Below are 25,112 nucleotides of genomic sequence, written 5' to 3'. Positions count from 1 at the left end.
TAGGGGTGAGGGTAAAATGCGGACCGTTTACAAACAGCGGATTCCGTGTTTAATGGTGTTGAGCCAATGTTTTCTAGCCATTTAAGAAAGGCAGCAAAGGTTTTTTTATACCTTTAAACATTAACAAAAACCACTAATGTCTTTTCTTTAAAATTTTCAAGTCTATTTCTGTCTGGTTTTTCGCGATAAGTTGCGTGAACGCCTCAGTTAGTGTGTTTTGGGGGCTTGGATACACATCGAGGTCCTGACAGAAATAATTATGTCTGCTTTCACAGACCTAAAGTTAAACTTTAAAGCCCATCGGCGTGTGTGTGTGTGTGTGTGTGCTTGTGCACATGAGCACAAGCACATGGTTCAATGTAACTGTAGCAGCTTATTCCATTCATTCATTGTGCACATACACACATACACTCACCTAAAGGATTATTAGGAACACCATACTAATATGGTGTTTGACCCCCTTTCGCCTTCAGAACTGCCTTAATTCTACGTGGCATTGATTCAACAAGGTGCTGAAAGCATTCTTTAGAAATGTTGGCCCATATTGATAGGATAGCATCTTGCAGTTGATGGAGATTTGTGGGATGCACATCCAGGGCACGAAGCTCCCGTTCCACCACATCCCGAAGATGCTCTATTAGGTTGAGATCTGGTGACTGTTGGGGCCATTGTAGTACAGTGAACTCATTGTCATGTTCAAGAAACCAATTTGAAATGATTCGAGCTTTGTGACATGGTGCATTATCCTCCTGGAAGTAGCCATCAGAGGTTGGGTACATGGTGGTCATAAAGGGATGGACATGGTCAGAAACAATGCTCAGGTAGGCCGTGGCATTTAAACGATGCCCAATTGGCACTAAGGGGCCCAAAGTGTGCCAAGAAAACATCCCCCACACCATTACACCACCAGCAGCAGCCTGCACAGTGGTAACAAGGCATGATGGATCCATGTTCTCATTCTGTTTACGCCAAATTCTGACTCTACCATTTGAATGTCTCAACAGAAATCGAGACTCATCAGACCAGGCAACATTTTTCCAGTCTTCAACTGTCCAATTTTGGTGAGCTCGTGCAAATTGTAGCCTCTTTTTCCTATTTGTAGTGGAGATGAGTGGTACCCGGTGCGGTCTTCTGCTGTTGTAGCCCATCCACCTCAAGGTTGTGCGTGTTGTGGCTTCACAAGTGCTTTGCTGGATACCTCGGTTGTAACGAGTGGTTATTTCAGCCAAAGTTGCTCTTCTATCAGCTTGAATCAGTCGGACCATTCTCCTCTGACCTCTAGCATCAACAAGGCATTTTCGCCCACAGGACTGCCGCATACTGGATGTTTTTCCCTTTGCACACCATTCTTTGTAAACCCTAGAAATGGTTGTGCGTGAAAATCCCAGTAACTGAGCAGATTGTGAAATACTCAGACCGGCCCGTCTGGCACCAACAACCATGCCACGCTCAAAATTGCTTAAATCACCTTTCTTTCCCATTCTGGCATTCAGTTTGGAGTTCAGGAGATTGTCTTGACCAGGACCACACCCCTAAATGCATTGAAGCAACTGCCATGTGATTGGTTGATTCAGGGCTCTAGACTAACTTTTTGCACTGGTTGCACTGGTGCGCCTAACTTTTTTTCTTAGGTGCACCAGCACAAAAGTTAGGTGCACCCAAATTTTCAACCGCATCACATTTAACACCGCAGTTTTACAAGTTCACTTTATTTATTTATTTATTTATTTGTTTGTTTTTTAATCGCTGTCCATATAGGCAATATTGACTTGTAAATGATTAACTAACAATCTGGTCAATATAAAGTTCTTTATTTGAAGGCAAGCACAATTCTACAAGAAAGGTAACTTACTGAAAAAGTGTTGGTGCTTAAAGTGCTTTACTGAGCTGAAATTTAAACTTAAAAAATCTCAAGATAAATTACCTAAAAAGAAAATCTAAATTAAGTGTTTTAAGGGCTTCAAACTGAACATCTCATGGCTCAATGTCTTATGGACTATCCTCCATTGCAGTCACATGCCCCTCGGATGGCCAACTCCTGTAGTTTGGCCTTCTTGATCTTTGGCCTTGACTAAACCAGCTGGCCACACTCTCTCTAGCATCAAAATCTTCCAGACTTGGCCCCTCTACACTGATTCTTATCAGATCTTCCACTGTGTCTGAATGAAGGGATGCTCTAGTGTCTGATTTGATCCTCTTCTGTGCAGAGAACCCTCTCTCACAAACTGCAGCTGAGACAGGGAGGACCAGCATAATATGTACAAGGTGCAGGATGTTCTGAGAAAAAAAAATACATTCAAGAATTTATTTAAGCAATGTGTGTACGATAGCAAAACTGACACAATCTTACAAGAACATTAACAAAAACTGACCTTGTACTCTGAACAGTAGGGCTCTCTGGTCAACATAAGCTCCCAAAGGCTGAGGTAGGTCTTGTCTTTGAACATCCTGGCAATTAACAGCTTCAAGCCTACAAACTTCTTTTGCAAGCTCAGTGATTACACCATTTCTGAAAATGATGATTACACAGCTAATCAGTGTTCACATGAACAAAATATCTACCAACAGCACACATAATATTGTAGTAATCCACCAGCTACCTTCTCAGGACTGTGGAGAAGTGATCCAATAGAAATGCAAGGTCATCAGCACCATGGTCCACTAAGTCCTCTTGGTTCTCTGGCCAGCTATCATGATTGAAAATTTTGAAGCATTTGACAGCCTTAGTTGTGTCAGACTCAGAAGCACTCTCCCCTGTTGTAAGAACAAATACATTTTAGTAAATGAGTAACAATATTTCTTATCTACATGTGTTTATAAGACAGGTGACTACACTTGCCTAGGAGGCTACTGAATCTTGCTTTCAGATGTTTTACAGTGGATTTGATTGTTGCATCCATTACTCCTGCCAGCTTTGATGCCTCTCCTTTGAGTGTTATTGTCTGTGTGTTGCATGAACCATAAATAGAGATTGTGAGTTAGATATTAGAAATATTTGTAAAAATGGACTGTTCTAGGAGACAAAACCATACATATACCTGGAATTTGTAGATTGCCATTTCACCCTCATCCTGCTGTTGCCTTCTCTGCAGCCTCATGTCAGCCAGGAACTCTGACAGTTGTCCATTAGGCTTGGGTCTCACAACCATTGCCTCTGTGGTCACCAGCAGTTTTTCAAGGCCGCAAACTGCCTGTTTAGATATAACAGTGCAGTATTATTAACACAGCTGAAGATGACCACAAACACAATTCAAATTTACACATCCCACATTCATCTCCCTTACCTGAGGTAGGATGATCTCATTCCTCTGAAGTAGGAGGCTAAACTTACTAATGCCACTGAACACGTCTGCAATAAAATGGCAAAAGGCCACAAAAGTGGCATCTTCCATTGATTTCTTAACCTGTATCATACAACAGTAAAAAATAGTCACATAGAACACTGATGAACTAAATTCCTAAAAAAAAATAAAATGAAAGGAATATTCTGAAAGAATGCACTGGCCTTTGTAGCTCAGCCTGCAATGTCTGCATTGGCAGAGGAGCCTGCCAAATGGTCCACATGGTAGTACACAGCAGTGAACTGTCCTGGTTTAAGAAAGGTCTCCAGGGCCCTTGAAACATGTGGGAGCCACCTTGTCCCCTTCACCCCACTGGGCATCAGCACATTTACCCCCAAGTCAGCCCCAACGACCCTGAGCTCTCTCATTGATTTTGGGCTGAAATGGTAGGTCTTCCAAATTAAATGTAGAAGGTCGTACAATTGCCCCATCATTGGATTGTCCCTCTGCACTGACAACATTGCCAATTCCAATCTGAAAAGATAGTCAAATTTTAAATTTAGATACATCTACATTTAAATGAAAAAAACTCACAGTGACTTTAGGGTGTCAGTCATACCTTATCTTCTAGTCTTACCTGTGAGGCATACAGTGGAAAGGCACAATATGGTCACCTGCCTCTTGCTGCAGAAGTGCTATGACACCCCCTTTGCTGCCCAAATTAACAGCAGCACCATCAGCACCCAGAGCAATGATTTTCTCCAGCCAGTTACTGCACTGGTCCCCAAGAGCAGCAAATGCTTTCTTTGAGGCAGCATAAATTCCTAATTAAACAAATAAAAACGATAATACCATTTACTACCCAGATCAAGAGTTTATAATGCAGTCTATTTATTTATTTTTTCATTTTTAAGTATAAGAATATTATGGTTAATGCAGTAACGAGACGGTAGGCATATTATTGACATAGGCTCCATGACATGACATGGCTCACCTTGGGCATGAGCATGCTCGACCTCAATGTGTCCAATAAGTAAGTATATTCACCGGTCTTCCTCTCCTCAAGATACGACCGTACACAATGACGCATTCCTTTGTGGCGATATCTGTGTCTCCGTCGATCAGGAATGCCATGTACGCACTGTTCGCAATTTGCACAGACGTCTTTTTTTTCAATGTATCTGCGATGACTCCTATAAATTGGGCGCACGCGACACCATTGCTGTACGTCAGGTTTACGTTCAAGCCATTTTTCTTCATAAGAATTATTTCGGACTTGAATTTAGTGAAGGGAAGTTCTTCTTTTGCAATATTGTAGGCAACGTTAAACTTAATTATCATCTCGGCCTCGTCTGATGATCTGTTCGCTGCTGCCTGCCGCTGAAAGGCAGCGGGGAGAGGGGACACTTGAGCAGTGCATTTATCGCGGCATGTAATGTGTTTTATAGATGCATTGTGCTTTTTCAGCGTTTCAATTCTAAATGTATTAGAACCAGTCACAAATGCACTACTGCCGGCCATGGTCTTCCCACACTCTTTACAGTAAATACAGTGCATTATATTATCGGCTTTACTGTATCTTAGCCAGGGAAACTGGTCAAGCCACTCTTTTCGAAATGTATACACTTTACCCCTTTTAATTTCAGTGGGCTCGGACTCGATCGTATGTGGCTCATTATCTAATGCCGTCTCCGGACCAGGGCTTGCTATAACTTGGGAGGTTGATGGCTCCGTGTCAGAGCATTGGTTATGATTTTCGGACGGATCAGGCCCTAACTTAACATTCTTAACGAAAAAGCTGTCAATCGTTCTTTTCATCTTCTCTCATAATCCGCGGCTACATCCACTGTTTACCTGATGGGCTACTCACCTCTCTCTGTCTGACTACATAACATGCATTTTCAAACGTACACACACGTACAGGAATATCTGGACCACGGCCAATCAGAGGGGGGGCGGGATCCGCCCTTCACTATCTCTGATTGGTTTAGACCACGATATGGGCCTAATGTGTGTCTGTTGTTGAACAACAGGGAGACTTTAAGAGTCACGGAGTTTCGTTTTTTTTTCCCCCTCGAATGGCTGGTCGCACCGGTGCAACCTTTGATTTTTTTTAGTCACACCATTGAGAAATTAGGTCGCACGTGCGACCAGATTGGTCGCACTCTAGAGCCCTGTGATTAGATAATTGCATTAATGAGAAATTGAACAGGTGTTCCTAATAATCCTTTAGGTGAGTGTATATGCTATGTCGAGATCTCCTGGGGAAATCAAGAGTGTTGCCCACAAACATTGTTCAGCTTTTGGCCTAACATGGTCCTTACGTGTTTTAAAGTTGCGTGAAGTGGAGTGAGGAGCATTCTGAACATCAAACTATTTTAAGATAAATTGTCTATAACAGGAAATTTAGTTTCTCAATTTATTTCTTATATATTATTTTGTTAATTATTGAGTTCAAAGTTTTGTAGTAAATGGTGATATTGCCATCAATTTGGTGATAATGTGAGCCAAACATTTCTCGAAAATGACATTTGCATAAGTAAAACATTCTGAAATTATATTTCTATTTTATTCTGCTGCTGCTTAGATGTTAACATCTCTGTCTTCATCAAGTTCATCAAAATGTAAAGTTCACTTTTATTGTGAAATCTGTCTAAAATACCTTGGCATTAGACTGTGGGCGTATCCGTTGTTCTGATTGGTCGAGGGGTTTTTGGCCAATTGGTATCAAAGATGCTTATGCCACGTGTTGCCAAGTATACCTGGCTGCAGCCAGCAGGAGGGCCTACCCTACGTCACCCCACGAGTCTACCTGAGTGCTGCCGCTGACCGTGTCCATCCCTTTATGACCACAGCCTACCTGAGTGCTGCCGCTGACCGTGTCCATCCCTTTATGACCACAGTCTACCTGAGTGCTGCCGCTGACCATGTCCATCTCTTTATGACCGCAGTCTACCTGAGTTCTGCCGCTGACCGTGTCCATCCCTTTATGACCGCAGTCTACCTGAGTGCTGCCGCTGACCGTGTCCATCACATTATGACCGCAGCCTACCTGAGTGCTGCTGCTGACCATGTCCATCACATTATGACCAGTCTACCTGAGTGCTGCCGCTGACCGTGTCCATCACTTTATGACCGCAGCCTACCTGAGTGCTGCTGCTGACCATGTCCATCACATTATGACCAGTCTACCTGAGTGCTGCCGCTGACCGTGTCCATCACATTATGACCGCAGCCTACCTGAGTGCTGCTGCTGACCATGTCCATCACATTATGACCAGTCTACCTGAGTGCTGCCGCTGACCGTGTCCATCACTTTATGACCGCAGCCTACCTGAGTGCTGCTGCTGACCATGTCCATCCCTTTATGACCACAGTCTACCTGAGTTCTGCCGCTGACCGTGTCCATCACATTATGACCGCAGCCTACCTGAGTGCTGCTGCTGACCATGTCCATCACATTATGACCGCAGCCTACCTGAGTTCTGCCGCTGACCGTGTCCATCCCTTTATGACCACAGCCTACCTGAGTGCTGCCGCTGACCGTGTCCATCCCTTTATGACCACAGCCTACCTGAGTGCTGCCGCTGACCGTGTCCATCCCTTTATGACCACAGCCTACCTGAGTGCTGCCGCTGACCGTGTCCATCCCTTTATGACCACAGCCTACCTGAGTGCTGCCGCTGACCGTGTCCATCCCTTTATGACCACAGCCTACCTGAGTGCTGCCGCTGACCGTGTCCATCCCTTTATGACCACAGCCTACCTGAGTGCTGCCGCTGACCGTGTCCATCCCATTATGACCACAGCCTACCTGAGTGCTGCCGCTGACCGTGTCCATCCCATTATGACCACAGTCTACCTGAGTGCTGCCGCTGACCGTGTCCATCCCATTATGACCACAGTCTACCTGAGTGCTGCCGCTGACCGTGTCCATCCCATTATGACCACAGTCTACCTGAGTGCTGCCGCTGACCGTGTCCATCCCTTTATGACCACAGCCTACCTGAGTGCTGCCGCTGACCGTGTCCATCACATTATGACCGCAGTCTACCTGAGTGCTGCCGCTGACCGTGTCCATCACTTTATGACCGCAGCCTACCTGAGTGCTGCTGCTGACCATGTCCATCCCTTTATGACCACAGTCTACCTGAGTTCTGCCGCTGACCGTGTCCATCACATTATGACCGCAGTCTACCTGAGTGCTGCCGCTGACCGTGTCCATCACTTTATGACCGCAGCCTACCTGAGTGCTGCTGCTGACCATGTCCATCCCTTTATGACCACAGTCTACCTGAGTTCTGCCGCTGACCGTGTCCATCACATTATGACCGCAGTCTACCTGAGTGCTGCCGCTGACCGTGTCCATCACTTTATGACCGCAGCCTACCTGAGTGCTGCCGCTGACCATGTCCATCCCTTTATGACCGCAGTCTACCTGAGTGCTGCCGCTGACCGTGTCCATCCCTTTATGACCGCAGCCTACCTGAGTGCTGCCGCTGACCGTGTCCATCCCTTTATGACCACAGTCTACCTGAGTTCTGCCGCTGACCGTGTCCATCACATTATGACCGCAGCCTACCTGAGTTCTGCCGCTGACCGTGTCCATCCCTTTATGACCACAGTCTACCTGAGTTCTGCCGCTGACCGTGTCCATCCCTTTATGACCGCAGTCTACCTGAGTGCTGCCGCTGACCGTGTCCATCACATTATGACCGCAGCCTACCTGAGTGCTGCTGCTGACCATGTCCATCACATTATGACCAGCCTACCTGAGTGCTGCCGCTGACCATGTCCATCCCTTTATGACCACAGTCTACCTGAGTTCTGCCGCTGACCGTGTCCATCCCTTTATGACCGCAGTCTACCTGAGTGCTGCCGCTGACCGTGTCCATCACTTTATGACCGCAGCCTACCTGAGTGCTGCTGCTGACCATGTCCATCCCTTTATGACCACAGTCTACCTGAGTGCTGCCGCTGACCGTGTCCATCACATTATGACCGCAGCCTACCTGAGTTCTGCCGCTGACCGTGTCCATCCCTTTATGACCACAGTCTACCTGAGTGCTGCCGCTGACCGTGTCCATCCCTTTATGACCGCAGTCTACCTGAGTGCTGCCGCTGACCGTGTCCATCCCTTTATGACCACAGCCTACCTGAGTTCTGCTGCTGACCGTGTCCATCCCTTTATGACCACAGCCTACATGAGTGCTGCCGCTGACCGTGTCCATCCCTTTATGAACAGTCTACCTGAGTGCTGCCGCTGACCGTGTCCATCCCTTTATGAACAGTCTACCTGAGTGCTGCCGCTGACCGTGTCCATCCCTTTATGACCAGTCTACCTGAGTGCTACTGCTGACCGTGTCCATCCCTTTATGACCAGTCTACCTGAGTGCTGCCGCTGACCGTGTCCATCCCTTTATGACCAGTCTACCTGAGTGCTACTGCTGACCGTGTCCATCCCTTTATGACCAGTCTACCTGAGTGCTGCCGCTGACCGTGTCCATCCCATTATGACCACAGCCTACCTGAGTGCTGCTGCTGACCGTGTCCATCCCATTATGACCACAGTCTGCCTGAGTTCTGCCGCTGACCGTGTCCATCCCTTTATGAACAGTCTACCTGAGTGCTGCCGCTGACCGTGTCCATCCCTTTATGACCACAGCCTACCTGAGTGCTGCTGCTGACCGTGTCCATCCCATTATGACCACAGTCTGCCTGAGTTCTGCCGCTGACCGTGTCCATCCCTTTATGAACAGTCTACCTGAGTGCTGCCGCTGACCGTGTCCATCCCTTTATGACCGCAGTCTACCTGAGTGCTGCCGCTGACCGTGTCCATCCCTTTATGACCGCAGTCTACCTGAGTGCTGCCGCTGACCGTGTCCATCACATTATGACCGCAGCCTACCTGAGTGCTGCTGCTGACCATGTCCATCACATTATGACCAGTCTACCTGAGTGCTGCCGCTGACCGTGTCCATCACTTTATGACCGCAGCCTACCTGAGTGCTGCTGCTGACCATGTCCATCACATTATGACCAGTCTACCTGAGTGCTGCCGCTGACCGTGTCCATCACATTATGACCGCAGCCTACCTGAGTGCTGCTGCTGACCATGTCCATCACATTATGACCAGTCTACCTGAGTGCTGCCGCTGACCGTGTCCATCACTTTATGACCGCAGCCTACCTGAGTGCTGCTGCTGACCATGTCCATCCCTTTATGACCACAGTCTACCTGAGTTCTGCCGCTGACCGTGTCCATCACATTATGACCGCAGCCTACCTGAGTGCTGCCGCTGACCATGTCCATCACATTATGACCGCAGCCTACCTGAGTTCTGCCGCTGACCGTGTCCATCCCTTTATGACCACAGCCTACCTGAGTGCTGCCGCTGACCGTGTCCATCCCTTTATGACCACAGCCTACCTGAGTGCTGCCGCTGACCGTGTCCATCCCTTTATGACCACAGCCTACCTGAGTGCTGCCGCTGACCGTGTCCATCCCTTTATGACCACAGCCTACCTGAGTGCTGCCGCTGACCGTGTCCATCCCTTTATGACCACAGCCTACCTGAGTGCTGCCGCTGACCGTGTCCATCCCTTTATGACCACAGCCTACCTGAGTGCTGCCGCTGACCGTGTCCATCCCATTATGACCACAGCCTACCTGAGTGCTGCCGCTGACCGTGTCCATCCCATTATGACCACAGTCTACCTGAGTGCTGCCGCTGACCGTGTCCATCCCATTATGACCACAGTCTACCTGAGTGCTGCCGCTGACCGTGTCCATCCCTTTATGACCACAGCCTACCTGAGTGCTGCCGCTGACCGTGTCCATCCCATTATGACCACAGTCTACCTGAGTGCTGCCGCTGACCGTGTCCATCCCTTTATGACCACAGCCTACCTGAGTGCTGCCGCTGACCGTGTCCATCACATTATGACCGCAGTCTACCTGAGTGCTGCCGCTGACCGTGTCCATCACTTTATGACCGCAGCCTACCTGAGTGCTGCTGCTGACCATGTCCATCCCTTTATGACCACAGTCTACCTGAGTTCTGCCGCTGACCGTGTCCATCACATTATGACCGCAGTCTACCTGAGTGCTGCCGCTGACCGTGTCCATCACTTTATGACCGCAGCCTACCTGAGTGCTGCTGCTGACCATGTCCATCCCTTTATGACCACAGTCTACCTGAGTTCTGCCGCTGACCGTGTCCATCACATTATGACCGCAGTCTACCTGAGTGCTGCCGCTGACCGTGTCCATCACTTTATGACCGCAGCCTACCTGAGTGCTGCCGCTGACCATGTCCATCCCTTTATGACCGCAGTCTACCTGAGTGCTGCCGCTGACCGTGTCCATCCCTTTATGACCGCAGCCTACCTGAGTGCTGCCGCTGACCGTGTCCATCCCTTTATGACCACAGTCTACCTGAGTTCTGCCGCTGACCGTGTCCATCACATTATGACCGCAGCCTACCTGAGTTCTGCCGCTGACCGTGTCCATCCCTTTATGACCACAGTCTACCTGAGTTCTGCCGCTGACCGTGTCCATCCCTTTATGACCGCAGTCTACCTGAGTGCTGCCGCTGACCGTGTCCATCCCTTTATGACCGCAGTCTACCTGAGTGCTGCCGCTGACCGTGTCCATCACATTATGACCGCAGCCTACCTGAGTGCTGCTGCTGACCATGTCCATCACATTATGACCAGCCTACCTGAGTGCTGCCGCTGACCATGTCCATCCCTTTATGACCACAGTCTACCTGAGTTCTGCCGCTGACCGTGTCCATCCCTTTATGACCGCAGTCTACCTGAGTGCTGCCGCTGACCGTGTCCATCACATTATGACCGCAGCCTACCTGAGTGCTGCTGCTGACCATGTCCATCACATTATGACCAGTCTACCTGAGTGCTGCCGCTGACCGTGTCCATCACTTTATGACCGCAGCCTACCTGAGTGCTGCTGCTGACCATGTCCATCACATTATGACCAGTCTACCTGAGTGCTGCCGCTGACCGTGTCCATCACATTATGACCGCAGCCTACCTGAGTGCTGCTGCTGACCATGTCCATCACATTATGACCAGTCTACCTGAGTGCTGCTGCTGACCATGTCCATCCCTTTATGACCACAGTCTACCTGAGTTCTGCCGCTGACCGTGTCCATCACATTATGACCGCAGCCTACCTGAGTGCTGCTGCTGACCATGTCCATCACATTATGACCGCAGCCTACCTGAGTTCTGCCGCTGACCGTGTCCATCCCTTTATGACCACAGCCTACCTGAGTGCTGCCGCTGACCGTGTCCATCCCTTTATGACCACAGCCTACCTGAGTGCTGCCGCTGACCGTGTCCATCCCTTTATGACCACAGCCTACCTGAGTGCTGCCGCTGACCGTGTCCATCCCTTTATGACCACAGCCTACCTGAGTGCTGCCGCTGACCGTGTCCATCCCTTTATGACCACAGCCTACCTGAGTGCTGCCGCTGACCGTGTCCATCCCTTTATGACCACAGCCTACCTGAGTGCTGCCGCTGACCGTGTCCATCCCATTATGACCACAGCCTACCTGAGTGCTGCCGCTGACCGTGTCCATCCCATTATGACCACAGTCTACCTGAGTGCTGCCGCTGACCGTGTCCATCCCATTATGACCACAGTCTACCTGAGTGCTGCCGCTGACCGTGTCCATCCCATTATGACCACAGTCTACCTGAGTGCTGCCGCTGACCGTGTCCATCCCTTTATGACCACAGCCTACCTGAGTGCTGCCGCTGACCGTGTCCATCACATTATGACCGCAGTCTACCTGAGTGCTGCCGCTGACCGTGTCCATCACTTTATGACCGCAGCCTACCTGAGTGCTGCTGCTGACCATGTCCATCCCTTTATGACCACAGTCTACCTTAGTTCTGCCGCTGACCGTGTCCATCACATTATGACCGCAGTCTACCTGAGTGCTGCCGCTGACCGTGTCCATCACTTTATGACCGCAGCCTACCTGAGTGCTGCTGCTGACCATGTCCATCCCTTTATGACCACAGTCTACCTGAGTTCTGCCGCTGACCGTGTCCATCACATTATGACCGCAGTCTACCTGAGTGCTGCCGCTGACCGTGTCCATCACTTTATGACCGCAGCCTACCTGAGTGCTGCCGCTGACCATGTCCATCCCTTTATGACCGCAGTCTACCTGAGTGCTGCCGCTGACCGTGTCCATCCCTTTATGACCGCAGCCTACCTGAGTGCTGCCGCTGACCGTGTCCATCCCTTTATGACCACAGTCTACCTGAGTTCTGCCGCTGACCGTGTCCATCACATTATGACCACAGTCTACCTGAGTTCTGCCGCTGACCGTGTCCATCCCTTTATGACCACAGTCTACCTGAGTTCTGCCGCTGACCGTGTCCATCCCTTTATGACCGCAGTCTACCTGAGTGCTGCCGCTGACCGTGTCCATCACATTATGACCGCAGCCTACCTGAGTGCTGCTGCTGACCATGTCCATCACATTATGACCAGCCTACCTGAGTGCTGCCGCTGACCATGTCCATCCCTTTATGACCACAGTCTACCTGAGTTCTGCCGCTGACCGTGTCCATCCCTTTATGACCGCAGTCTACCTGAGTGCTGCCGCTGACCGTGTCCATCACTTTATGACCGCAGCCTACCTGAGTGCTGCTGCTGACCATGTCCATCCCTTTATGACCACAGTCTACCTGAGTGCTGCCGCTGACCGTGTCCATCACATTATGACCGCAGCCTACCTGAGTTCTGCCGCTGACCGTGTCCATCCCTTTATGACCACAGTCTACCTGAGTGCTGCCGCTGACCGTGTCCATCCCTTTATGACCGCAGTCTACCTGAGTGCTGCCGCTGACCGTGTCCATCCCTTTATGACCACAGCCTACCTGAGTTCTGCTGCTGACCGTGTCCATCCCTTTATGACCACAGCCTACATGAGTGCTGCCGCTGACCGTGTCCATCCCTTTATGAACAGTCTACCTGAGTGCTGCCGCTGACCGTGTCCATCCCTTTATGACCAGTCTACCTGAGTGCTACTGCTGACCGTGTCCATCCCTTTATGACCAGTCTACCTGAGTGCTGCCGCTGACCGTGTCCATCCCATTATGACCACAGCCTACCTGAGTGCTGCTGCTGACCGTGTCCATCCCATTATGACCACAGTCTGCCTGAGTTCTGCCGCTGACCGTGTCCATCCCTTTATGAACAGTCTACCTGAGTGCTGCCGCTGACCGTGTCCATCCCTTTATGACCACAGCCTACCTGAGTGCTGCTGCTGACCGTGTCCATCCCATTATGACCACAGTCTGCCTGAGTTCTGCCGCTGACCGTGTCCATCCCTTTATGAACAGTCTACCTGAGTGCTGCCGCTGACCGTGTCCATCCCTTTATGACCACAGCCTACCTGAGTGCTGCTGCTGACCGTGTCCATCCCATTATGACCACAGTCTGCCTGAGTTCTGCCGCTGACCGTGTCCATCCCTTTATGACCAGTCTACCTGAGTGCTACTGCTGACCGTGTCCATCCCTTTATGACCGCAGTCTACCTGAGTGCTGCCGCTGACCGTGTCCATCCCTTTATGACCGCAGTCTACCTGAGTGCTGCCGCTGACCGTGTCCATCACATTATGACCGCAGCCTACCTGAGTGCTGCTGCTGACCATGTCCATCACATTATGACCAGTCTACCTGAGTGCTGCCGCTGACCGTGTCCATCACTTTATGACCGCAGCCTACCTGAGTGCTGCTGCTGACCATGTCCATCACATTATGACCAGTCTACCTGAGTGCTGCCGCTGACCGTGTCCATCACTTTATGACCGCAGCCTACCTGAGTGCTGCTGCTGACCATGTCCATCACATTATGACCAGTCTACCTGAGTGCTGCCGCTGACCGTGTCCATCCCATTATGACCACAGTCTACCTGAGTGCTGCCGCTGACCGTGTCCATCCCATTATGACCACAGTCTACCTGAGTGCTGCCGCTGACCGTGTCCATCCCTTTATGACCACAGCCTACCTGAGTGCTGCCGCTGACCGTGTCCATCACATTATGACCGCAGTCTACCTGAGTGCTGCCGCTGACCGTGTCCATCACTTTATGACCGCAGCCTACCTGAGTGCTGCTGCTGACCATGTCCATCCCTTTATGACCACAGTCTACCTGAGTTCTGCCGCTGACCGTGTCCATCACATTATGACCGCAGTCTACCTGAGTGCTGCCGCTGACCGTGTCCATCACTTTATGACCGCAGCCTACCTGAGTGCTGCTGCTGACCATGTCCATCCCTTTATGACCACAGTCTACCTGAGTTCTGCCGCTGACCGTGTCCATCACATTATGACCGCAGTCTACCTGAGTGCTGCCGCTGACCGTGTCCATCACTTTATGACCGCAGCCTACCTGAGTGCTGCCGCTGACCATGTCCATCCCTTTATGACCGCAGTCTACCTGAGTGCTGCCGCTGACCGTGTCCATCCCTTTATGACCGCAGCCTACCTGAGTGCTGCCGCTGACCGTGTCCATCCCTTTATGACCACAGTCTACCTGAGTTCTGCCGCTGACCGTGTCCATCACATTATGACCGCAGCCTACCTGAGTTCTGCCGCTGACCGTGTCCATCCCTTTATGACCACAGTCTACCTGAGTTCTGCCGCTGACCGTGTCCATCCCTTTATGACCGCAGTCTACCTGAGTGCTGCCGCTGACCGTGTCCATCACATTATGACCGCAGCCTACCTGAGTGCTGCTGCTGACCATGTCCATCACATTATGACCAGCCTACCTGAGTGCTGCCGCTGACCATGTCCATCCCTTTATGACCACAGTCTACCTGAGTTCTGCCGCTGACCGTGTCCATCCCTTTATGACCGCAGTCTACCTGAGTGCTGCCGCTGACCGTGTCCATCACATTATGACCGCAGCCTACCTGAGTGCTGCTGCTGACCATGTCCATCACATTATGACCAGTCTACCTGAGTGCTGCCGCTGACCGTGTCCATCACTTTATGACCGCAGCCTACCTGAGTGCTGCTGCTGACCATGTCCATCACATTATGACCAGTCTACCTGAGTGCTGCCGCTGACCGTGTCCATCACTTTATGACCGCAGCCTACCTGAGTGCTGCTGCTGACCATGTCCATCCCTTTATGACCACAGTCTACCTGAGTTCTGCCGCTGACCGTGTCCATCACATTATGACCGCAGTATACCTGAGTGCTGCCGCTGACCGTGTCCATCACTTTATGACCGCAGCCTACCTGAGTGCTGCCGCTGACCATGTCCATCCCTTTATGACCGCAGTCTACCTGAGTGCTGCCGCTGACCGTGTCCATCACATTATGACCGCAGCCTACCTGAGTGCTGCTGCTGACCATGTCCATCACATTATGACCGCAGCCTACCTGAGTTCTGCCGCTGACCGTGTCCATCCCTTTATGACCACAGCCTACCTGAGTGCTGCCGCTGACCGTGTCCATCCCTTTATGACCACAGCCTACCTGAGTGCTGCCGCTGACCGTGTCCATCCCTTTATGACCACAGCCTACCTGAGTGCTGCCGCTGACCGTGTCCATCCCTTTATGACCACAGCCTACCTGAGTGCTGCCGCTGACCGTGTCCATCCCTTTATGACCACAGCCTACCTGAGTGCTGCCGCTGACCGTGTCCATCCCTTTATGACCACAGCCTACCTGAGTGCTGCCGCTGACCGTGTCCATCCCATTATGACCACAGCCTACCTGAGTGCTGCCGCTGACCGTGTCCATCCCATTATGACCACAGTCTACCTGAGTGCTGCCGCTGACCGTGTCCATCACATTATGACCACAGTCTACCTGAGTGCTGCCGCTGACCGTGTCCATCCCATTATGACCACAGTCTACCTGAGTGCTGCCGCTGACCGTGTCCATCCCTTTATGACCACAGCCTACCTGAGTGCTGCCGCTGACCGTGTCCATCACATTATGACCGCAGTCTACCTGAGTGCTGCCGCTGACCGTGTCCATCACTTTATGACCGCAGCCTACCTGAGTGCTGCTGCTGACCATGTCCATCCCTTTATGACCACAGTCTACCTGAGTTCTGCCGCTGACCGTGTCCATCACATTATGACCGCAGTCTACCTGAGTGCTGCCGCTGACCGTGTCCATCACTTTATGACCGCAGCCTACCTGAGTGCTGCTGCTGACCATGTCCATCCCTTTATGACCACAGTCTACCTGAGTTCTGCCGCTGACCGTGTCCATCACATTATGACCGCAGTCTACCTGAGTGCTGCCGCTGACCGTGTCCATCACTTTATGACCGCAGCCTACCTGAGTGCTGCCGCTGACCATGTCCATCCCTTTATGACCGCAGTCTACCTGAGTGCTGCCGCTGACCGTGTCCATCCCTTTATGACCGCAGCCTACCTGAGTGCTGCCGCTGACCGTGTCCATCCCTTTATGACCACAGTCTACCTGAGTTCTGCCGCTGACCGTGTCCATCACATTATGACCGCAGCCTACCTGAGTTCTGCCGCTGACCGTGTCCATCCCTTTATGACCACAGTCTACCTGAGTTCTGCCGCTGACCGTGTCCATCCCTTTATGACCGCAGTCTACCTGAGTGCTGCCGCTGACCGTGTCCATCACATTATGACCGCAGCCTACCTGAGTGCTGCTGCTGACCATGTCCATCACATTATGACCAGCCTACCTGAGTGCTGCCGCTGACCATGTCCATCCCTTTATGACCACAGTCTACCTGAGTTCTGCCGCTGACCGTGTCCATCCCTTTATGACCGCAGTCTACCTGAGTGCTGCCGCTGACCGTGTCCATCACTTTATGACCGCAGCCTACCTGAGTGCTGCTGCTGACCATGTCCATCCCTTTATGACCACAGTCTACCTGAGTGCTGCCGCTGACCGTGTCCATCACATTATGACCGCAGCCTACCTGAGTTCTGCCGCTGACCGTGTCCATCCCTTTATGACCACAGTCTACCTGAGTGCTGCCGCTGACCGTGTCCATCCCTTTATGACCGCAGTCTACCTGAGTGCTGCCGCTGACCGTGTCCATCCCTTTATGACCACAGCCTACCTGAGTTCTGCTGCTGACCGTGTCCATCCCTTTATGACCACAGCCTACATGAGTGCTGCCGCTGACCGTGTCCATCCCTTTATGAACAGTCTACCTGAGTGCTGCCGCTGACCGTGTCCATCCCTTTATGAACAGTCTACCTGAGTGCTGCCGCTGACCGTGTCCATCCCTTTATGACCAGTCTACCTGAGTGCTACTGCTGACCGTGTCCATCCCTTTATGACCAGTCTACCTGAGTGCTGCCGCTGACCGTGTCCATCCCTTTATGACCAGTCTACCTGAGTGCTACTGCTGACCGTGTCCATCCCTTTATGACCAGTCTACCTGAGTGCTGCCGCTGACCGTGTCCATCCCATTATGACCACAGCCTACCTGAGTGCTGCTGCTGACCGTGTCCATCCCATTATGACCACAGTCTGCCTGAGTTCTGCCGCTGACCGTGTCCATCCCTTTATGAACAGTCTACCTGAGTGCTGCCGCTGACCGTGTCCATCCCTTTATGACCACAGCCTACCTGAGTGCTGCTGCTGACCGTGTCCATCCCATTATGACCACAGTCTGCCTGAGTTCTGCCGCTGACCGTGTCCATCCCTTTATGAACAGTCTACCTGAGTGCTGCCGCTGACCGTGTCCATCCCTTTATGACCACAGCCTACCTGAGTGCTGCTGCTGACCGTGTCCATCCCATTATGACCACAGTCTGCCTGAGTTCTGCCGCTGACCGTGTCCATCCCTTTATGAACAGTCTACCTGAGTGCTGCCGCTGACCGTGTCCATCCCTTTATGACCAGTCTACCTGAGTGCTGCTGCTGACCGTGTCCATCCCTTTATGACCGCAGTCTACCTGAGTGCTGCCGCTGACCGTGTCCATCCCTTTATGACCAGTCTACCTTAGTGCTGCCGCTGACCGTGTCCATCCCTTTACGACCGCAGCCTACCTGAGTGCTGCCGCTGACCGTGTCCATCCCTTTATGACCACAGTCTACCTGAGTTCTGCCGCTGACCGTGTCCATCACATTATGACCGCAGTCTACCTGAGTGCTGCTGCTGACCATGTCCATCCCTTTATGACCACAGTCTACCTGAGTTCTGCCGCTGACCGTGTCCATCACATTATGACCGCAGTCTACCTGAGTGCTGCCGCTGACCGTGTCCATCACTTTATGACCGCAGCCTACCTGAGTGCTGCTGCTGACCATGTCCATCCCTTTATGACCACAGTCTACCTGAGTGCTGCCGCTGACCGTGTCCATCCCTTTATGACCGCAGCCTACCTGAGTGCTGCCGCTGACCGTGTCCATCCCTTTATGACCGCAGCCTACCTGAGTGCTGCCGCTGACCGTGTCCATCCCTTTATGACCGCAGCCTACCTGAGTTCTGCCGCTGACCGTGTCCATCCCTTTATGACCGTAGTCTACCTGAGTGCTGCCGCTGACCGTGTCCATCCCTTTATGACCGCAGCCTACCTGAGTGCTGCCGCTGACCGTGTCCATCCCTTTATGACCGCAGCCTACCTGAGTGCTGCCGCTGACCGTGTCCATCCCTTTATGACCGCAGCCTACCTGAGTTCTGCCGCTGACCGTGTCCATCCCTTTATGACCGTAGTGTACCTGAGTGCTGCCGCTGACCGTGTCCATCCCTTTATGACCGCAGCCTACCTGAGTGCTGCCGCTGACCGTGTCCATCCCTTTATGACCGCAGCCTACCTGAGTGCTGCCGCTGACCGTGTCCATCCCTTTATGACCGCAGCCTACCTGAGTGCTGCCGCTGACCGTGTCCATCCCTTTATGACCGCAGCCTACCTGAGTTCTGCCGCTGACCGTGTCCATCCCTTTATGACCACTGTCTACCTGAGTTCTGCCGCTGACCGTGTCCATCCCTTTATGACCACAGTCTACCTGAGTGCTGCCGCTGACCGTGTCAATGTCTTTATGACCACAGTCTACCTGAGTTCTGCCGCTGACCGTGTCCATCCCTTTATGACCGCAGCCTACCTGAGTGCTGCCGCTGACCGTGTCCATCCCTTTATGACCACAGTCTACCTGAGTGCTGCCGCTGACCGTGTCCATCCCTTTATGACCAGTCTACCTGAGTGCTGCCGATGACCGTGTCCATCCCTTTATGACCACAGCCTACCTGAGTGCTGCCGCTGACCGTGTCCATCCCATTATGACCACAGTCTACCTGAGTGCTGCCGCTGACCGTGTCCATCCCTTTATGACCACAGCCTACCTGAGTGCTGCTGCTGACCGTGTCCATTCCTTTATGACCACAGCCTACCTGAGTGCTGCCGCTGACCGTGTCCATCCCTTTATGACCGCAGTCTACCTGAGTGCTGCTGCTGACCATGTCCATCCCTTTATGACCACAGTCTACCTGAGTTCTGCCGCTGACCGTGTCCATCACTTTATGACCGCAGCCTACCTGAGTGCTGCCGCTGACCATGTCCATCCCTTTATGACCGCAGTCTACCTGAGTGCTGCCGCTGACCGTGTCCATCACTTTATGACCGCAGCCTACCTGAGTGCTGCCGCTGACCGTGTCCATCACTTTATGACCGCAGCCTACCTGAGTGCTGCCGCTGACCATGTCCATCCCTTTATGACCGCAGCCTACCTGAGTGCTGCTGCTGACCATGTCCATCCCTTTATGACCGCAGTCTACCTGAGTGCTGCCGCTGACCGTGTCCATCACTTTATGACCGCAGCCTACCTGAGTGCTGCTGCTGACCATGTCCATCCCTTTATGACCACAGTCTACCTGAGTTCTGCCGCTGACCGTGTCCATCACATTATGACCGCAGCCTACCTGAGTGCTGCTGCTGACCATATCCATCACATTATGACCGCAGCCTACCTGAGTTCTGCCGCTGACCGTGTCCATCCCTTTATGACCACAGTCTACCTGAGTTCTGCCGCTGACCGTGTCCATCCCTTTATGACCGCAGTCTACCTGAGTGCTGCCGCTGACCGTGTCCATCACATTATGACCGCAGCCTACCTGAGTGCTGCTGCTGACCATGTCCATCACATTATGACCAGTCTACATGAGTGCTGCCGCTGACCGTGTCCATCCCATTATGACCACAGTCTGCCTGAGTTCTGCCGCTGACCGTGTCCATCCCTTTATGAACAGTCTACCTGAGTGCTGCCGCTGACCGTGTCCATCCCTTTATGACCAGTCTACCTGAGTGCTACTGCTGACCGTGTCCATCCCTTTATGACCGCAGTCTACCTGAGTGCTGCCGCTGACCGTGTCCATCCCTTTATGACCACAGCCTACCTGAGTGCTGCTGCTGACCGTATCCATCCCTTTATGACCACAGTCTACCTGAGTGCTGCCGCTGACGGTGTCCATCCCTTTATGACCAGCCTACCTGAGTGCTGCTGCTGACCGTGTCCATCCCTTTATGACCGCAGCCTACCTGAGTGCTGCCGCTGACCGTGTCCATCACTTTATGACCGCAGTCTACCTGAGTGCTGCCGCTGACCGTGTCCATCCCTTTATGACCACAGCCTACCTGAGTGCTGCCGCTGACCGTGTCCATCCCTTTATGACCACAGCCTACCTGAGTGCTGCCGCTGACCGTGTCCATCCCTTTATGACCACAGTCTACCTGAGTGCTGCCGCTGACCGTGTCCATCCCTTTATGACCAGTCTACCTGAGTGCTGCCGATGACCGTGTCCATCCCTTTATGACCACAGCCTACCTGAGTGCTGCCGCTGACCGTGTCCATCCCATTATGACCACAGTCTACCTGAGTGCTGCCGCTGACCGTGTCCATCCCTTTATGACCACAGCCTACCTGAGTGCTGCCGCTGACCGTGTCCATCCCTTTATGACCAGTCTACCTGAGTGCTGCCGATGACCGTGTCCATCCCATTATGACCACAGTCTACCTGAGTGCTGCCGCTGACCGTGTCCATCCCTTTATGACCACAGCCTACCTGAGTGCTGCCACTGACCGTGTCCATCCCTTTATGACCGCAGTCTACCTGAGTGCTGCCGCTGACCGTGTCCATCACTTTATGACCGCAGCCTACCTGAGTGCTGCTGCTGACCATGTCCATCCCTTTATGACCACAGTCTACCTGAGTTCTGCCGCTGACCGTGTCCATCACATTATGACCGCAGTATACCTGAGTGCTGCCGCTGACCGTGTCCATCACTTTATGACCGCAGCCTACCTGAGTGCTGCCGCTGACCATGTCCATCCCTTTATGACCGCAGTCTACCTGAGTGCTGCCGCTGACCGTGTCCATCACTTTATGACCGCAGCCTACCTGAGTGCTGCTGCTGACCATGTCCATCCCTTTATGACCACAGTCTACCTGAGTTCTGCCGCTGACCGTGTCCATCACATTATGACCGCAGCCTACCTGAGTGCTGCTGCTGACCATATCCATCACATTATGACCGCAGCCTACCTGAGTTCTGCCGCTGACCGTGTCCATCCCTTTATGACCACAGTCTACCTGAGTTCTGCCGCTGACCGTGTCCATCCCTTTATGACCGCAGTCTACCTGAGTGCTGCCGCTGACCGTGTCCATCACATTATGACCGCAGCCTACCTGAGTGCTGCTGCTGACCATGTCCATCACATTATGACCAGTCTACCTGAGTGCTGCCGCTGACCATGTCCATCCCTTTATGACCACAGTCTACCTGAGTTCTGCCGCTGACCGTGTCCATCCCTTTATGACCGCAGTCTACCTGAGTGCTGCCGCTGACCGTGTCCATCACTTTATGACCGCAGCCTACCTGAGTGCTGCTGCTGACCATGTCCATCCCTTTATGACCACAGTCTACCTGAGTTCTGCCGCTGACCGTGTCCATCACATTATGACCGCAGCCTACCTGAGTGCTGCTGCTGACCATGTCCATCACATTATGACCAGTCTACCTGAGTGCTGCCGCTGACCATGTCCATCCCTTTATGACCACAGTCTACCTGAGTTCTGCCGCTGACCGTGTCCATCCCTTTATGACCGCAGTCTACCTGAGTGCTGCCGCTGACCGTGTCCATCACTTTATGACCGCAGCCTACCTGAGTGCTGCTGCTGACCATGTCCATCCCTTTATGACCACAGTCTACCTGAGTTCTGCCGCTGACCGTGTCCATCCCTTTATGACCACAGTCTACCTGAGTGCTGCCGCTGACCGTGTCCATCCCTTTATGACCGCAGTCTACCTGAGTGCTGCCGCTGACCGTGTACATCCCTTTATGACCACAGCCTACCTGAGTGCTGCTGCTGACCGTGTCCATCCCATTATGACCACAGTCTGCCTGAGTTCTGCTGCTGACCATGTCCATCCCATTATGACCACAGCATACATGAGTGCTGCCGCTGACCGTGTCCATCCCTTTATGACCACAGCCTACCTGAGTGCTGCTGCTGACCGTGTCCATCCCTTTATGAACAGTCTACCTGAGTGCTGCCGCTGACCGTGTCCATCCCTTTATGACCAGCCTACCTGAGTGCTACTGCTGACCGTGTCCATCCCTTTATGACCAGTCTACCTGAGTGCTGCCGCTGACCGTGTCCATCCCTTTATGACCACAGCCTACCTGAGTGCTGCTGCTGACCGTATCCATCCCTTTATGACCACAGCCTACATGAGTGCTGCCGCTGACCGTGTCCATCCCTTTATGACCACAGCCTACCTGAGTGCTGCTGCTGACCGTGTCCATCCCATTATGACCACAGTCTGCCTGAGTTCTGCCGCTGACGGTGTCCATCCCTTTATGAACAGTCTACCTGAGTGCTGCCGCTGACCGTGTCCATCCCTTTATGACCAGTCTACCTGAGTGCTACTGCTGACCGTGTCCATCCCTTTATGACCGCAGTCTACCTGAGTGCTGCCGCTGACCGTGTCCATCCCTTTATGACCGCAGTCTACCTGAGTGCTGCCGCTGACCGTGTCCATCCCTTTATGACCACAGTCTACCTGAGTGCTGCCGCTGACGGTGTCCATCCCTTTATGACCAGCCTACCTGAGTTCTGCTGCTGACCGTGTCCATCCCTTTATGACCGCAGTCTACCTGAGTGCTGCCGCTGACCGTGTCAATCTCTTTATGACCACAGTCTACCTGGCTGCTGCCGCTGACCGTGTCCATCCCTTTATGACCGCAGCCTACCTGAGTGCTGCTGCTCACCGTATCCATCTCTTTTTGACCACAGTCCACCTGTGTGCTGCCGCTGACCGTGTCCATCCCTTTATGACCGCAGCCTACCTGAGTGCTGCTGCTGACCGTATCCATCTCTTTTTGACCACAGTCTACCTGAGTGCTGCCGCTGACCGTGTCCATCCCTTTATGACCGCAGTGTACCTGAGTGCTGCCGCTGACCGTGTCCATCACTTTATGACCGCAGTCTACCTGAGTGCTGCCGCTGACCGTGTCCATCCCTTTATGACCGCAGCCTACCTGAGTGCTGCCGCTGACCGTGTCCATCCCTTTATGACCACAGCCTACCTGAGTGCTGCCGCTGACCGTGTCCATCCCTTTATGACCATAGCCTACCTGAGTGCTGCCGCTGACCGTGTCCATCCCTTTATGACCACAGTCTACCTGAGTGCTGCCGCTGACCGTGTCCATCCCTTTATGACCAGTCTACCTGAGTGCTGCCGATGACCGTGTCCATCCCTTTATGACCACAGCCTACCTGAGTGCTGCCGCTGACCGTGTCCATCCCATTATGACCAGAGTCTACCTGAGTGCTGCCGCTGACCGTGTCCATCCCTTTATGACCACAGCCTACCTGAGTGCTGCTGCTGACCGTGTCCATCCCTTTATGACCACAGCCTACCTGAGTGCTGCCGCTGACCGTGTCCATCCCTTTATGACCGCAGCCTACCTGAGTGCTGCCGCTGACCGTGTCCATCCCTTTATGACCGCAGCCTACCTGAGTGCTGCCGCTGACCGTGTCCATCCCTTTATGACCAGTCTACCTGAGTGCTGCCGCTGACCGTGTCCATCCCTTTATGACCAGTCTACCTGAGTGCTGCCGCTGACCGTGTCCATCCCTTTATGACCGCAGCCTACCTGAGTGCTGCCGCTGACCGTGTCCATCCCTTTATGACCGCAGCCTACCTGAGTTCTGCTGCTGACCGTGTCCATCCCTTTATGACCGCAGCCTACCTGAGTGCTGCTGCTGACCGTGTCCATCCCTTTATGACCGCAGCCTACCTGAGTTCTGCTGCTGACCGTGTCCATCCCTTTATGACCGCAGCCTACCTGAGTTCTGCCGCTGACCGTGTCCATCCCTTTATGACCGCAGTCTACCTGAGTGCTGCTGCTGACCGTGTCCATCCCTTTATGACCGCAGTCTACCTGAGTTCTGCTGCTGACCGTGTCCATCCCTTTATGACCGCAGTCTACCTGAGTTCTGCTGCTGACCGTGTCCATCCCTTTATGACCGCAGCCTACCTGAGTGCTGCTGCTGACCGTGTCCATCCCTTTATGACCGCAGCCTACCTGAGTTCTGCTGCTGACCGTGTCCATCCCTTTATGACCGCAGCCTACCTGAGTTCTGCCGCTGACCGTGTCCATCCCTTTATGACCGCAGTCTACCTGAGTGCTGCCGCTGACCGTGTCCATCCCTTTATGACCAGTCTACCTGAGTGCTGCCGCTGACCGTGTCCATCCCTTTATGACCACAGCCTACATGAGTGCTGCCACTGACCGTGTCCATCCCTTTATGACCAG

General features: G+C 52.6%; 1 long non-coding RNA gene across 1 annotated transcript; it reads right to left on the bottom strand.

Moving 5' to 3' along the window:
• Positions 1 to 1,750: 1,750 nt before the first annotated feature.
• Positions 1,751 to 4,074, bottom strand: LOC140591817 (uncharacterized). Its single transcript, XR_011992116.1, has 8 exons — positions 3,919 to 4,074; positions 3,506 to 3,815; positions 3,285 to 3,404; positions 3,039 to 3,191; positions 2,840 to 2,942; positions 2,601 to 2,754; positions 2,373 to 2,509; positions 1,751 to 2,277 (listed from the first exon to the last, which is right to left on the bottom strand). It is a non-coding gene; the product is annotated as an uncharacterized lncRNA (long non-coding RNA).
• Positions 4,075 to 25,112: the final 21,038 nt, after the last annotated feature.

Source organism: Paramormyrops kingsleyae, chromosome 6 (assembly GCF_048594095.1).
Source record: "Paramormyrops kingsleyae isolate MSU_618 chromosome 6, PKINGS_0.4, whole genome shotgun sequence".
NCBI lineage: Eukaryota > Metazoa > Chordata > Actinopteri > Osteoglossiformes > Mormyridae > Paramormyrops > Paramormyrops kingsleyae.
This window is presented reverse-complemented; position numbering and strand designations above follow the sequence as displayed.